Raw genomic sequence first — 15,001 nt, forward strand, 5'->3', positions numbered from 1 at the left:
TTTGCAGTTTCTTTTCAGTAGACAGAAACATTTATATTGTGATTCAAACACAATCAGTATCTGTCAATCATTCACTCTACTTACAGCGCACAAAAATGCCCAACTATACTTGCACTGTTCTCACTCTTCTGGCTTTCCGTTTGCCCTTCCCTGTACTTTTATGATTGTTAAATATCAGCTTAATGGGACAAGTCTACTCAACTCAATACACGTACCTTTGCCTTCATGAAGCCACAGATGTATGGGCTCGTGTGAGAAAAGCTCAAGTGTTTATATTGTCCTCAAAAACCAAGTACACCCTAACTGCTAAGTGCACTAACAGAATAAGTATCAGCCAGATGCTGCTAAACAAATGCTCTTGTTTTATTGATCATCGGCGAGTGTGAGCACCTCTATAAAAGCTGAAGTCTTCTTTCAAGCAGGAAAGAAGTAATTGTTGCTGCCCATCGATCTGGGAAGGCTTATAAGGTCATTTCCAAACAATTTAAAATCCATCATTCAACAGTGGGAACGATTGTTTACAAGGGGAAAACATTCAAGACAGTTGCCAGTCTTCCCAGGAGTGGACGTCAGCAAATTCACCCAAAGGTCAGTCCGTGTAATGCTCAGAGAAACTGCAAAAAAACCAGAGAACTACATCTAAGGGTCTACAGGCATCAGTGTGCATGTTAAATGTTAAAGTTCATGACAGTACAATTAGAAAAAGACTAAATAAGTACAGCTTGTTTGGAAGGGTTCCAAGGAGAAAGCCTCTACTATTTAAAAAAAACAGCATGGCATTGCCCAGCGACAAGTTTGGAGAAAGCCAAACACAGCACAAACTATCAGCACAAACACCTCATACCAGCTGTCAAGAACAGTGGTGGAGGGGTGATGATTTGGGCTTGTTTTGCAGCCACAAGACCTGGGCCACCTTGCAGGCGTTGAGTCGACAATGAATTCCTCTGTATGCCAAAGTGTTCTGCAGTCAAATGTGAAGCCAACTAAATTCCTGCACAATAATGTGATAGATAGAAGTCATTAAATAATTACTAAAATGAAATTAAATACTTCAAGTTATTGTTGCTAAATGTGTTTCTACAAGCTACAAGCTACTGAATCATGGGATGAACTTAGTTTTCCACAGGAATCTCTGCAGTCCTGTGGAAAACTCTTTCCCTATGACTGTACTGGTATGTAAAAAAACAAAAAAAAAATGCATGTAACTCACCGAGGAGCCGTGAAAGAAATGCATCTCATGTAGAAGTTACAGCAAATTGGATCTCTATATTATTTTCCCAGCAGCAAGTGCAGTGGGAACAATGCCAAACACATCAAATATGTTCATGTCACGATCTAAAACACGAATGTTTAAAATAACACCATTTGGGAGTCGTTATGTCATTTTCTTAAGTGATTAATCACAATTATTTGAGCTTTAAAAAAACCAAACAAACAAACAAACACATATTTATATGTATGTTTTCATGCCAACAAGTCATAAAATCATTGGAGAGAAACTTTTGTAACTTATAAACCTCGTTATCCAGTCTGGAAGTTTATCCAAAAACACAGGCAGTTTTCTATTTGTTTTTTGGGTTTGTTTTTCCTACATGACCTAAAATGCAATGTCTGGCGAATGTTTTATGGCTTGTTAGTCAGATTTACTCATCTTTTTTCTCGGTTTGATCTCTTTTATGATTTAACTAAAGACGTCCGCTGTCCTACTTTTCCAGTGGGCCTCATACTTGGCTCTCTGAGTTATGTTATTTTTAAATCAGTACTTGTATTTAAGATCAAGGGCTTCCCCTCATCGCCTCTGTCAGACGACTTTATATGAGCTGAGCGAAACTAAATAAAGCTCACAAACACATCAGGCTCAGATTTTACAGTACAGCAGTATATGCTGCCGCCAAGTGGAAGAAAGTGTTTATTACATTTTATTTTTTTTATTCTTTAAACGGGGTGGAGAGATCCACCGTTCAACAGTGGGAACACTGTTGCACTGTTACACTTTAAATTGTAAGTTATCACCAGAATAAGCGGAACTCTTTAAAACTCTTCCTCTGCAGTTTTATAGTATGAGGAATGAGCTGTAGAGATGAAAAAAGCCATTTCAGCTTTAAGTGAATGACAACCACGTTAGGTCACACTGTATACTCCTTATAGTATGACTCAGTATGAGTCATCCAGCTGAATTTGAGAGCAGCTTCTCCTCAGTTTCAAAATCTGTTCCATCATCCTACCTATTGCCAGCCTGATATCTTTATTTTTCATAACTCAAAATAATGTATCCCCATTTTTAATATCCATCAACTGTTATTCCCCCAAAGACTCTTGTGATATGTTATTGTTTGTAACATTTATGAGTCATTTTTGGACTATCATTGTCATCCATCCATCCAGACATAATGTGTTTGGATAAAACCGATTTGTTTAAAAAAAAAAAAAAAAAAAAAAGTAAACAGTGTTTTATTTCATTGTATCTAAAGCATGAGATATACAGTGGGGCAAAAAAGTATTTAGTCAGCCACCGATTGTGCAAGTTCCCCCACTTAAAATGATGACAGAAGTCAGTAATTTGCACCAGAGGTACACTTCAACTGTGAGAGACAGAATGTGAAAAAAAAATCCATGAATCCACATGGTAGGATTTGTAAAGAATTTATTCGTAAATCAGGGTGGAAAATAAGTATTTGGTCACCTCAAACAAGGAAAATCTCTGGCTCTCACAGACCTGTAACGTCTTCTGTAAGAAGCTTTTCTGTCCCCCACTCGTTACCTGTATGAATGGCACCTGTTTGAACTCATCATCTGTATAAAAGACACCTGTCCACAGCCTCAAACAGTCAGACTCCAAACTCCGCCATGGCCAAGACCAAAGAGCTTTCGAAGGACACCAGGAAAAGTATTGTAGACCTGCACCAGACTGGGAAGAGTGAATCTACAATAGGCAAGCAGCTTGGTGTGAAAAAATCAACTGTGGGAGCAATCATCAGAAAATGGAAGACATACAAGACCACTGATAATCTCCCTCGATCTGGGGCTCCACGCAAGATCTCATCCCGTGGGGTCAAAATGATCATGAGAACGGTGAGCAAAGATCCCAGAACCACACGGGGGGACCTGGTGAATGACCTGCAGAGAGCTGGGACCAAAGTAACAAAGGTCACCATCAGTAACACACTACAACGGCAGGGAATCAAATCCCGCAGTGCCAGACGTGTTCCGCTGCTGAAGCCAGTGCATGTCCAGGCCCGTCTGAAGTTTGCCAGAGAGCACATGGATGATACAGCAGAGGATTGGGAGAATGTCATGTGGTCAGATGAAACCAAAGTAGAACTTTTTGGTATAAACTCAACTCGTCGTGTTTGGAGGAAGACGAATACTGAGTTGCATCCCAAGAACACCATACCTACTGTGAAGCATGGGGGTGGAAACATCATGCTATGGGGCTGTTTTTCTGCCAAGGGGACAGGACGACTGATCCGTGTTAAGGACAGAATGAATGGGGCCATGTATCGTGAGATTTTGAGCCAAAACCTCCTTCCATCAGTGAGAACTTTGAAGATGAAACGAGGCTGGGTCTTCCAACATGACAATGATCCAAAACACACCGCCCGGGCAACAAAGGAGTGGCTCCGTAAGAAGCATTTGAAAGTCCTGGAGTGGCCTAGCCAGTCTCCAGACCTCAACCCCATAGAAAATCTGTGGCGGGAGTTGAAAGTCCGTGTTGCTCGGCGACAGCCCCAAAACATCGCTGCTCTCGAGAAGATCTGCATGGAGGAATGGGCCAAAATACCAGCTACTGTGTGTGCAAACCTGGTAAAGACCTATAGTAAACGTTTGACCTCTGTTATTGCCAACAAAGGTTATGTTGCAAAGTATTGAGTTGTATTTTTGTTATTGACCAAATACTTATTTTCCACCCTGATTTACGAATAAATTCTTTACAAATCCTACCATGTGGATTCATGGATTTTTTTTTTTTTCCACATTCTGTCTCTCACAGTTGAAGTGTACCTCTGGTGCAAATTACTGACCTCTGTCATCATTTTAAGTGGGGGAACTTGCACAATCGGTGGCTGACTAAATACTTTTTTGCCCCACTGTATCCGCATTTTGTCATCTGCTTGAATGGCCTATGTGACTGATCCTGAAATAAATAGCTGGTTATGTGGAACATCTGTGGCACAATCAGAACTGAGCAATTCAGCTAATATATTAGCTGAATTGCTCAGTTAGAAACAGGATTCCACACATAAAAATGTAGCATCTATAGATGCTACATTTTTATGTGTGGAATCCTGTTTCTAACTTAGGTTACATAAGACTGGAGGGGTTTTGTTGTTGTTGTTTCTCTGTTTGCTTTTTGAGATCATGTAATAGCAGAAGGTGAAAGTCCCATTCAATAGTTTTCAAGGCTTTCTGAAGGTCTTTCAGAAAGTTCACTCTTTAGACGTTCTCTTGCTTTTTTTGAGTCATTTTCAGTTCACTCTTTGTACCTGACCATTTTCAGAACAATAGTCTTTTGTTTGTTAATCCTAATCCCAATCCAAAGAACATACTTTAAAGCCTTATGTAAAAATTTAAAAACAAAATAAATTTCCATGTCTTCATTTAAATCTATGACCCAGTGTTTTGGGGAATCTTGTCCAAATTGTTGAAATTAAGAATACAGAAAAACACCATCAGATTTTAATAGACCATGTAAAACCATCTAGTAAGCATATGACTGGCAACAGCTTTATTTTTTCAGAATGACAATTATGTTAAGCACACTTCCAGTTGAGCAAAACCATACCTAGGTAGAAAAACACTCAACAGAACATTAGAGCCCAATGTTCAACATTATTGAAGCAGTGTGGGATCACTGAGAGAATGGGGGGGAAAGGCATCCAGAGCTTTGAATGTCCTTCAGTAACCTGGAGAACTATTCCTGAAGACTACTGAAAGCAATGACAAGAAAGCTTGCCTAAAAGAGTCAGACTGTTTTGAGGGATAGAACCTTCAAGATTTTCAAGATCATTAGAATTGTTGAACCCTTTTACTTTACATACTGTATTTCCATCCGTTTCAATAACACTCTACACCCAATTCCCATTTTCCGTGCAAAATATACAGAAATGAGGGGTGACTTGACTTTTGCGCAGTATAGTACTCTTTCAGAATGGATTGTGTTAATGTTTCTCACCAGTAAGGGGCAGTGTTGCCTTATCACATTCAAGTGTTAGCCTGGTTTATTGGTTACTTTTCACAAGGCTTCTGTTCTTAATGACAGTCCTCTGAAAGCATTTACAGGAAATCCAAGGCTAGAGCTGTTTCAACAAATCTTGACAGTGCAGCATTGCATGCACATGCACACGCGCGCGCGCGCGCGCACACACACACACACACACACACACACACACACACACACACACACACACACAAACATGTTTTCTAGAAAGGCATGAAAAATGAAATGATACATTTTCATAACAAATACTCATATTCAAAAACAAACCCACATGCAGAGATCAGTAATACTGGTTTTAATTACGATAAAAATCAAGGGATGTAATGAAATGTAACTGATACTATCAAAATAGCTAAGGGTACTCCAGTGCCGCTCAAGGGGTAAAAGTAAGATACAATACATCAATGGTCTGTATACAGCCAAATGAATACATGCCTAATCTTTAATGTGCATTCCTTCTCTTTCTCTCTCTCCCCTTCACTCACACACACACACACACACACACACACACAGAGGAGTGCACTGAAGTGTCTCAGTAAACAAGCTGTCACACTGATTCTGCTGCTGAGGAAGAAAAATGGAGGAAAGATTGTTAGCAGCACATTAGATTCAGTGCAGATCTTTAGGTCTAAAACAAAAAGCAAAAAAACCAACACGTTTTATGGTAAAATGTGATAGCTGCGTTGCTGTTACAGAACAAAATAGACAAAATACAACACTATTGGTTGTTTTGTTGGGCTAAAGATAAAATACAGATAATTTGCAAAGGACAAAAAAAATATATATATATACATAAAAATGTCTTTTTTGGGTCTGTTTTCTATTTTTAAATAACTGATGGGTTGTGTTCTTTCATACTGGACATTGCTGTTGGCTACAGTATTTTGGATTGAATGGATGGAAGTTTATTAAGGTTGTTATTTGTCTGAGGCAAGGGTGGAGTGTATTGCTGTTATCTAACCATAATGAACTGAATCCATGAAGCTGTCTACTGTTTCTTGGCTCTTTCCTGATAAAAAAAAGAAAATAAAATACATTTCATAACCTGGGGGATAAAAACAAGATTGGAACAGAGATCAAGGAAAGGTGCACGTAAAACTGTCTCAGCCATATCCAAAGCACAACAAGGAAAGCCAAACTTTCCATACCACCAGAAGATTGATAGATCAAATGTTATTCAGGGTGAGTTTTAAATCCAACTTCTTTAGTGATATAGAACTTGCTTTATAAAAAATACAAGACTCCAGTATGAGTAAGAGCCTCAGAGAAATCAGAGGAGGAGTGCAGAGGGAAAAAACCCTTCTATTTATTGATGAATTTAAGCTTTACACTTCTGTCAGGTATCAATGTGAGGAGACAGGACAGCAAGTGGTAAAAGGCATTGTGTCAAAGTGGCAAACTTTGTGGTGGAGGTAATATTTAAATTTCAGGCTTTGTCTACTCTAGAACTGCACCAAGCCAACTACAGCCTGACCAATGACAAGTAACCACACATTCTGGTTTTCATCTTCATGGAAAACACTTCATGTGCTACTATAGCAGGATAACAAGCCCAAACAGACCTCAAAGCTTTACAAAAAGATAAGGAACAATAGGAAGGCTGATTAAATCTACAACAATAAACCAAGAAACAGAAGGAAACAGAGACCTAAACCAAAAGAAACATAAAACACCCAGAATAACTTGGGCAGTCACACAGGAACCACATCAGGAAAACAGAGCCAATAGATAGGACCACACAACAAAGAAGTAAAACAAAGTGTGGTCTTAAATACTCACCTCAGGTAACCAAGGGAAGTGGATGCAGAAGGCTAGAGACACAGCTGAAACGAATTAAATGAGACAAGAAAGTAAAAGTGAATACAAGGCACAGGAGACAAATGACTATCAAAGTAAAACAGGAAGTGAGTAACTGAAAGACTACAGAGAACTTGATTCAATCTGTTGAAACAAGAGCTCATAGAAAACAAACTGTAACCAGGAACCAAGAGCATAGCAAACGAGAAAAAATTAAAGAGAGAAAAATATGAAACTAAAGAGAAAATACTAAAAGATCAACACCTGGATCTAAGAAATCATAAAGACTAATTAATATAAGGAAATCAAACCCTGAAACCCTGAACACTAGAGATAAATGCTAAGGAAAAATACAAAGATAATTATAAACATGCTGCACTTTAAAAAAAAAAAAAAAAAAAAAGGAAAATCTCTGGACCTCCAAAATAAATTTCCTAGTCTTGTATTTTTTTTAATCTTCAGATTTTCCTATTTTACAAGAATGGCTGAGGAATGCTGACTGTATTAAATCTGCTGCATAGCCATCTACCCCAGTAAACATTTATGATCTTTATGCATCTCTGAACATCATAGGATATGTTTGATATTAAATTGAATTAAAGCCAAACCCATATCAATGAGGTCACTATGCGACAAACAGAAATGTTTCTTGGATCTTCAGTCCTGAGCAAACAAAAGCAGAAAGAGTCCGACCTTAAAGTCAGCCATTTGTCTATGTCACTTGCTCACCACATAGAGTAGACACTATTATTAGACTTCCATCTCATTTTGTCAAGAAACCTGTTACTGTTTCAAATACTTCTTACCTCACTGACAGAGAGTTTGTTGAATGTTAAAGATCAGCATGTGCAGCCATCACTAACTGCAGTGCCATATCTTGGTAACTAGGTTGTGCTGTGGCCTCACCATATGGCTCAGCACTGCAGTATATTGTGTTGTGCAGCACCACAGGATGTGTTCTCGGTGCTGCGATATGGCAGTGCTCTACCAACAGGCATGCTGTGTACACAGTGAACAAAGAAAAAAAAAACCACACAAATATATAATTAACACGAATGATACAGTGTCTACTCGGTTTTCCAGCAGCTTGAAGCAGTTCCCAGTGACACTTAATGAATCCAGTTGACATTTGACAACCAGTAAGATTTAGCCATAGTCTGTGACCTGAAACAATCCATAATAACTGAGTTGTCATGTTTTTTTTTTATTCATGTGGCAGAAATGCCAGCTAAAACTGAATAGGGCAAAACTGGAGTAAAAGATCTGCAAAATGCTAAGGAGTAATGGTGAGAGAGATGGAAATTGAACTCTTAATTGCTTTTCTCACCTGTGCTCAGTGCTTATAACTATATTATACACAACGCTGATTAACAATTAGTTATAGTCAAGAAGTCAATGCTGAGCAGTGCTGTGTGTTCCGAACGCGGGTACAATAATGGTTACAATAGTAATTACTGCTATCGCACACATTTCATATGCAGCACAAGCTTTTGACATTTAGGAATTGTGTGTGTGTGTGTGTGTGTGTGTGTGTGTGTGTGTGTGTGTGTGTGTGTGTGTGTGTGTGTGTGTGTGTGTGTGTGTGTGAGAGAGAGCGAGAGGGAGAGAGAGCATGCAACAGGTCAATATAACCCTGAACATGACCTAACAGCAATGATTATTGATCTGATGATCCATGCTGGGATGAAAATATTGCTTTCAAAAGGTCAGTGTTAATTTCAGGAGGTCATTGTGTTAATTCTATTGTTTATTTGCATGTGTACTTGATTACATATCTGCTGTGTAGTGTGCATGTCTTAAATAAGGTCATTATCTAAATAATAAATGTGCAACGAATCTGTTGGCAGCTACCGATTTACACTTTCTCTAAGCAAAAACAGCTACAAGGACTGCTGCCATGATATTCTTTCATGGCTTGTGTACCTTCTTGTGAATTGTTTTATTTGTCACTCGTGTCAAAGAGATCACACACAGAGCCGCTGAGACTATGTGTGAACCTGCTTGTGTGAATACAGCCCATGCATACTAAGAAAGCATTTAACATGTGAATGTAGGTGCATCTGTTTTAATTAGAGTTTTGACCTCGTAGTGTGGCACAAACTCTCAAAGTAGCTCTAAAGGAAATGCAAAATCACAACAACAAATCCAAACGGTAAAATTCAATCACAAAATGCAACCCTTGGCTGGCAGAGCAATTAATAAGAAAAGACAATGCAAAATCTCGAAGCAAAACAATTGCACCTTTAATTAAATTGAATCAGTTTCAGATAATGACATTTGTTAGACTTATAGTGATAGAACACTGAGGTTTCTAGTAAAAGGCAAAAATGCCTAAAAGCTCGTCTGTTTTGAATTTTTGGATCCAATTTCCATTTATAGCAGCTATTGGGTATTTAGTATTCTGTAACCAGATTATAATATGAACACGTAAATAGAGTTCAGCTCTAAAAAGCAGTTTTAAAAGTGTTTGGTTGGTAGACAAGAAACTTTTTTCACATGACCAGTTTGTGTTTTACATCTCGCAAGGCTGTTCATTTTTCATTATCATTCATTTTTCATTATATTGTCTTCAATCTGAGCTTGACAAGGACAACCATCCATTTTCCACTGCTAATTCAGGTCATTGGGGCAGTCTAAGCAGATTTACTCAGACTTTTCCTCTCCGGTCACCTTGTCTAACTCTCTTGGTAGGACAGTTCGGTATTCCCAAGCCAGCCAAGAAACATGCCATGTTGTTTCCTTTTCAGAGGACATGTCTGAAACATCTCGCACCTCAACTGCTCCATTAGATGTGTAGGAATAGTGGCTCTAGCCCGACCCACTCTAAGCCAGAAGAAGCTCATTTCCAACTTTTGTATCCACAAACTTATTCTTTTGGTCACCACCCACAGCCTGTGGTCACAGATAAGAGCTGGAACGTTCATGCTCAGCTCTTGTATCATCTACAACAGGGTGTCCAACTCCAGTCCTCGAGAGCTACTGTCCTGCAGCTTTTAGAGGCATCCTTAATCCGACACACCTAAATCAAATGAGTGGCTTGTTACCAGGCCTTTGCCAAACTTGGCATGCTGAAGAGAATCCAACCATTTGATTCAGCTGTGTTGGATTAGGGATGCATCAAAAAGCTGCAGGACAGTAGCTCTTGAGGACTGGAGTTGGACACCCCTAATCTACAAGATACAATGCAGCTGCATCAAGTTTTCACTCCACTCCTAGTAATTCCCAGTTTTTGAATAAAATTCCAAAATACTTGAATTCCCCAACCCAAAGGAGGATTCCATTTTTTTCCAGCCAATAACCTTGTTGAAGCTGACTGCCTGATTCAGGTTAATTCAGTTCAATTTTATTTATGCAATAGTGCCAATTTACAGCAACAGTCACCTCAAGGTGTTTAAGATTGTAAAGCAAAGACCCCACAGCATTAGACAGAAAACCCCAACAATCAGATGACCCCCTGGTGGGAAAGAAGAACCCCAGACTATATTCTAGTGCAGTGGTTCTTAACCTTTTTCGGAGGTACCAGTTTCATATATGCATTCACTGAACCCCTCTTTAGTGAAAAATAAAATAAGATTTTATTTTTAATTCAAGCCATACATATGTTTCTTAATGGTGCACAAAATGAGCCGTGCATGTCGCAGCGGAGGCTCTGCCGAACCCCTGAGACCGGCTCACCGAACCCCTAGGGTTCGATCGAACCCAGGTTAACAACCACTGTTCTAGTGTGATCACAACAGCCATGACACCTTTGATTTCTTGGACCAGAACTACCATCCAACTTGTCCTTTGCTTTACCCTTTGTTTTTATGTCAACTAGAACTTCTGCGGTATTGATCCATTTGTTTGTGCATAAGATCATAAAATGGACTGAAGCAATCTTGTCAACACTTTCCTGAGTTTTCAGGCCCTTCTCTCCATGACAACTAGGATAGGCTAGCCCCGACTCGACCCTGAGCTGGATAAGTGGTTAAGAAAACAATGGACTCGTAGGAAGGCAGGAAAGCTAAATCAAAACTAAAATATCTGATGTTTTTTTTAGGACTTACTTCTGAAAGATTGCACTGTAGAGTGCATGAAACAGGAGGTCCATTAACAGCTTATAACACTAGAACCACTGAAAAGATTTCCCATTGGCTGTAAAACCTTATGTGTCATGTTGTTAATAAATGAGGTTTAGGCATCCAAAATACAAGAAAAAAAATCGTAGCTTGGGGCAAAATTGACTCTTTCACAATATTTCCCCATGTTATGGTGACAAATCCCTCCCCATACGATTTCATGCTGGGAATGGAGAGGTGGTATGAAAGCCAGAACATACAGGAAGAGATACGTTGAATACTAATTTGGGTAACATTGTTCTCAAACATAATTTTTTTTATCTTCTTTTTTTTCACACCCTTTGCTCAGTAATTATGGCTCGCACTCCACCCATCTCAATTCCAGCATTTATTTTCCTCTCATCCACACATCTGTTTTGTGACTATAGTGTGTACTGCTGTTCTACTGACGAACTCTTTCAAGAGACAGAGATCAAAACAGGCAACTAAAGTACTGCTGCCGGAGTAGTTCTCCTCACCGCTCCTATTTGTAGCACAAGAGGACAACACATTCAGTCTTTAGGGCCGAGACGAACAAAAGAAAGTGAGAAAATGTCAAAAAATGCTGTTATCTGAGTATAAACCACGTATTTAAAGTAAATTCTCTTTTTTTGTCGTTGAAGTTGTTGTTGTTGGTTTTACAATAATAAGGAAGTTTATTATATAATGAGCTTTTTGTATCAAAGTGTTTGTTGTTTTAATGGAGCATATAATTATTAAACTGAATAATAACCCGTGTCATATTACCTGTTCCAGCATACTGAGGGGGCAACACTTAAGAAGCAGTAAATGATCATCTGACTAAACAAGACCCACCAGCAATGAGTTCATTCACTCCCATCGTCTGTGTTAAAGCCAGACTGAAGTGCTGCTGTCTTGGTATTCAAATGCATCACTGGAGTTTCATTTGTTGGAGAGGTCAGCCTATGACAGGGATCAGTGTATGGCAGACGGAGGGCAGATTGATTTGACCTCTGTTTTTCTGTCTCTCTCCAACACTGGATGTTTATCCCATTTAGTGTGACAGACTCAGGAATGTGTATATATGTGTGTGTGTGTGTGTGTGTGTGTGTGTGTGTGGTGTGTGTATGTCTGTTCTTTATGCCTAGCCTTACAAAGCACTGGCCCTGACCAAGGCAGACTGAGGTTGATAGATTGTACTCAACTATCTGTCACAGGCCAGGGAAGGGAGAAAAGGACAGGTCAGAGGAGACAGAGGGCTGCATTTTGATAGTGTCCTATTGAGAGAAACGGTTCGACAAAAACAAGTGGGATAGCCTGTCACTGGGCGCTGACATGAAGCGATGAGCTGTCAGTCTAGTTTTGTTTTTCCTCATTAAGAAGTCCTTTTCCTAAATGCGGCATTTGTAGCCAGAAAACTACTTTATGATCCTCTCTGGCTGAGTGCCCCATGATAACATGTTCAGCGATACAAAACACAATCTACCATGTGTCAAATGTTGTTGTTGTCAAGGCGCCTCTTTTGACAGCAGTGGGAAAGGTTGGTGCATAAATTGAAAGGTGTATTACAACAGAAGGGGGCTGAGGCCATACAGTTAATAGGAAAGCTTCTTAAATGCTCCAAGAGAAACAAAGTAGGGGAGTGAATGAAGAACCCCATTAACCTTATCTGTGATTAGAGACCCCTAATCACAAGCAAATGAATGCATCCTAATCACCAAGGCCATCAAGAAAAAAACAATTAATCAGCGAATCATTATCAAGCACGTACATGATTTTGGATGGTACTGGATTTCACATGGGGTTTTTTTTTTTGTGCTTCTGTGCTTACATGTGTGTGTGTGTGCACACGCGCTTGCATGTGTGTGTGGTTTGGTGTGTTGCAATCAGCCACTCCACATGTGCAGATTTAAGTGTGCATACATATGGAGTTTCTTTTGTCTGTTTTATGCAGCAATTTAAAAAAAAATAGAATTAAGGGCAAAACTATTGACACCGCACTCCAAAAAAAAAGATGAAGTTTTCAACCCCAAAATTTGGTTTGCTAATCTGTGGCTTGCACATGTCTCTTGGACTTCCACCAAAAGTGAAAGAGCAGGTGAAACTTGTAATCTAATCACTACTTGTAAAAAGACGAATCTCGGTTTTAATTTATGAATTTATGAATTTATTTATTTCTATGCTTTAATTTTAAAAATCTGTTCTCTCTGAATGTATAAAGCATAACAGGTAAAACTCTCATTAACACATCCTCTTTAACATTGACTCACTGAATCTTGTATAAACACACACACACACTTGAAAAATGTGATGATGCTCTTACTCATTTAATGCTGAGTACAATCTCCTCATTGTGTTATTTGGATTAATGGTAACAACGTGCTTGAATCTTGAATAGAACTGATGTGAGCTAATGACTTATGAGTCAATCTACAGCAACACCGTCTTTGCAGCCTCTCCAAGGAGGAGAAACGGATCTCTTGTATCTCTTTCACATTCTCACACGATAGCCTAAATATTTATTATGTCTATCTTGCATGTGCACACTGGTATTGTCGTGTCCATTTGCATTGGTTTGTTTGGTTGTTTCCACTTCTGCAGCCTGTCTGTGTGTCTGTGCTCTTCGTCAGCAAAGTGTAATGAATATCTCTGAAGAGACTGTGTGCTGATAGCAGGGGACAGGTACCATCAGATTTGGCATCATGGGCAGATTAATGAGAGTGCTGTATTTAGATACAGTCCCGTGTCCTTGTCTGACCTACTGCCAGAGAGTCGTTCTACTCAGGAAAAAATAGAAGAATTTATTTATTTATTTAACTTATAAATATATTATATTTTTTACAGTTCTATCTGCAATTACCTCAGGGAAAAACTGTTTGTTTGTATTTTTCAGTACATTTCCAAAGAGACTGAAGTTTGGCAGGGCAGCCTTTAAAAAAATACATCTTTAGGCAAAACTAGCCGCCATCATATATCCCCTACAATGAGCTGATTTTCCATCTCCTCTCTTGAGCTGTGACCCAGAAAGTACAACTGTGCCTGGGACTCGCAGTGGGTCCTGACCCTGTATTTGGAGAACACTGGTTCAAAGCACATCTGTATTCAGCACCAGCGCTGTACTCATATTGTCAATGGCCAGCACACAGTCCCCTGAAGATGGATGAAGCTAAAGTCTGGCCTAATAACCAGTCTATACCCTCAGGGTGGGTGTAGCACTGCACTCCTCTGTCACCTGAGTCCCTGCGCTGTCTCTATATTGACTTAGGCATTTCATTTTCAGGCATTCATATTCATCACCGGACAAACCTTCCCAGCTTCTATTGTGTCTGGGAAACATCTCTCTTTCCTGCCTTTCTTGTTCTGGACCATTATCTTTTCTGTCTGCTTGTCACCTGCTATACCTGCTACTACAAATCTAAATAATGAGTAAGTTTGAGCAAACACTGCTGTCCCCACTTATTTATTTTTTCATCCTAAAAAGTCTTTCTTGTGTATTCCTGGTTCCTTTTGTTCTTTTTAATGTCGTTGTCACTGTACAGAACTAACTAAACACCACTTTTGTTGTTGGTGTTGTTGTTTTTTTCTTTCTGGGAACCGAATGGGAATAAACACATTGGGCTTAGAGTGGAAGACGCTGGCTGAATGTTGACAGATCAAAAACTCAATAAATTTAGGGTCAACTCGCAGAGTGTAGTGCACAAAAAAGATTTAATCGCAGACAACTCCGAGAATACCCCTGTTGGTGCAGGTACCTTTTGATTTGATATGATTCTGGTGTTGGAACAGAGAAATGAAAATAGAACAGGGATGGTGCAATTGTAGGCTTAACCATGCTGAAAAAAAATCAGGCCACCGAGAGAATGAGAGGCTCTCTACAATGCGTTTGGGCTCACTATTGGTATTGGGCCGGGGCTCTCAAGCTGAAGTA

This window comes from Copadichromis virginalis, linkage group LG18, assembly GCF_057382275.1.
Source record: "Copadichromis virginalis isolate Kocher_CV1m ecotype Utaka linkage group LG18, C_Virginalis_male_GT1.1, whole genome shotgun sequence".
NCBI classification, from domain to species: domain Eukaryota; kingdom Metazoa; phylum Chordata; class Actinopteri; order Cichliformes; family Cichlidae; genus Copadichromis; species Copadichromis virginalis.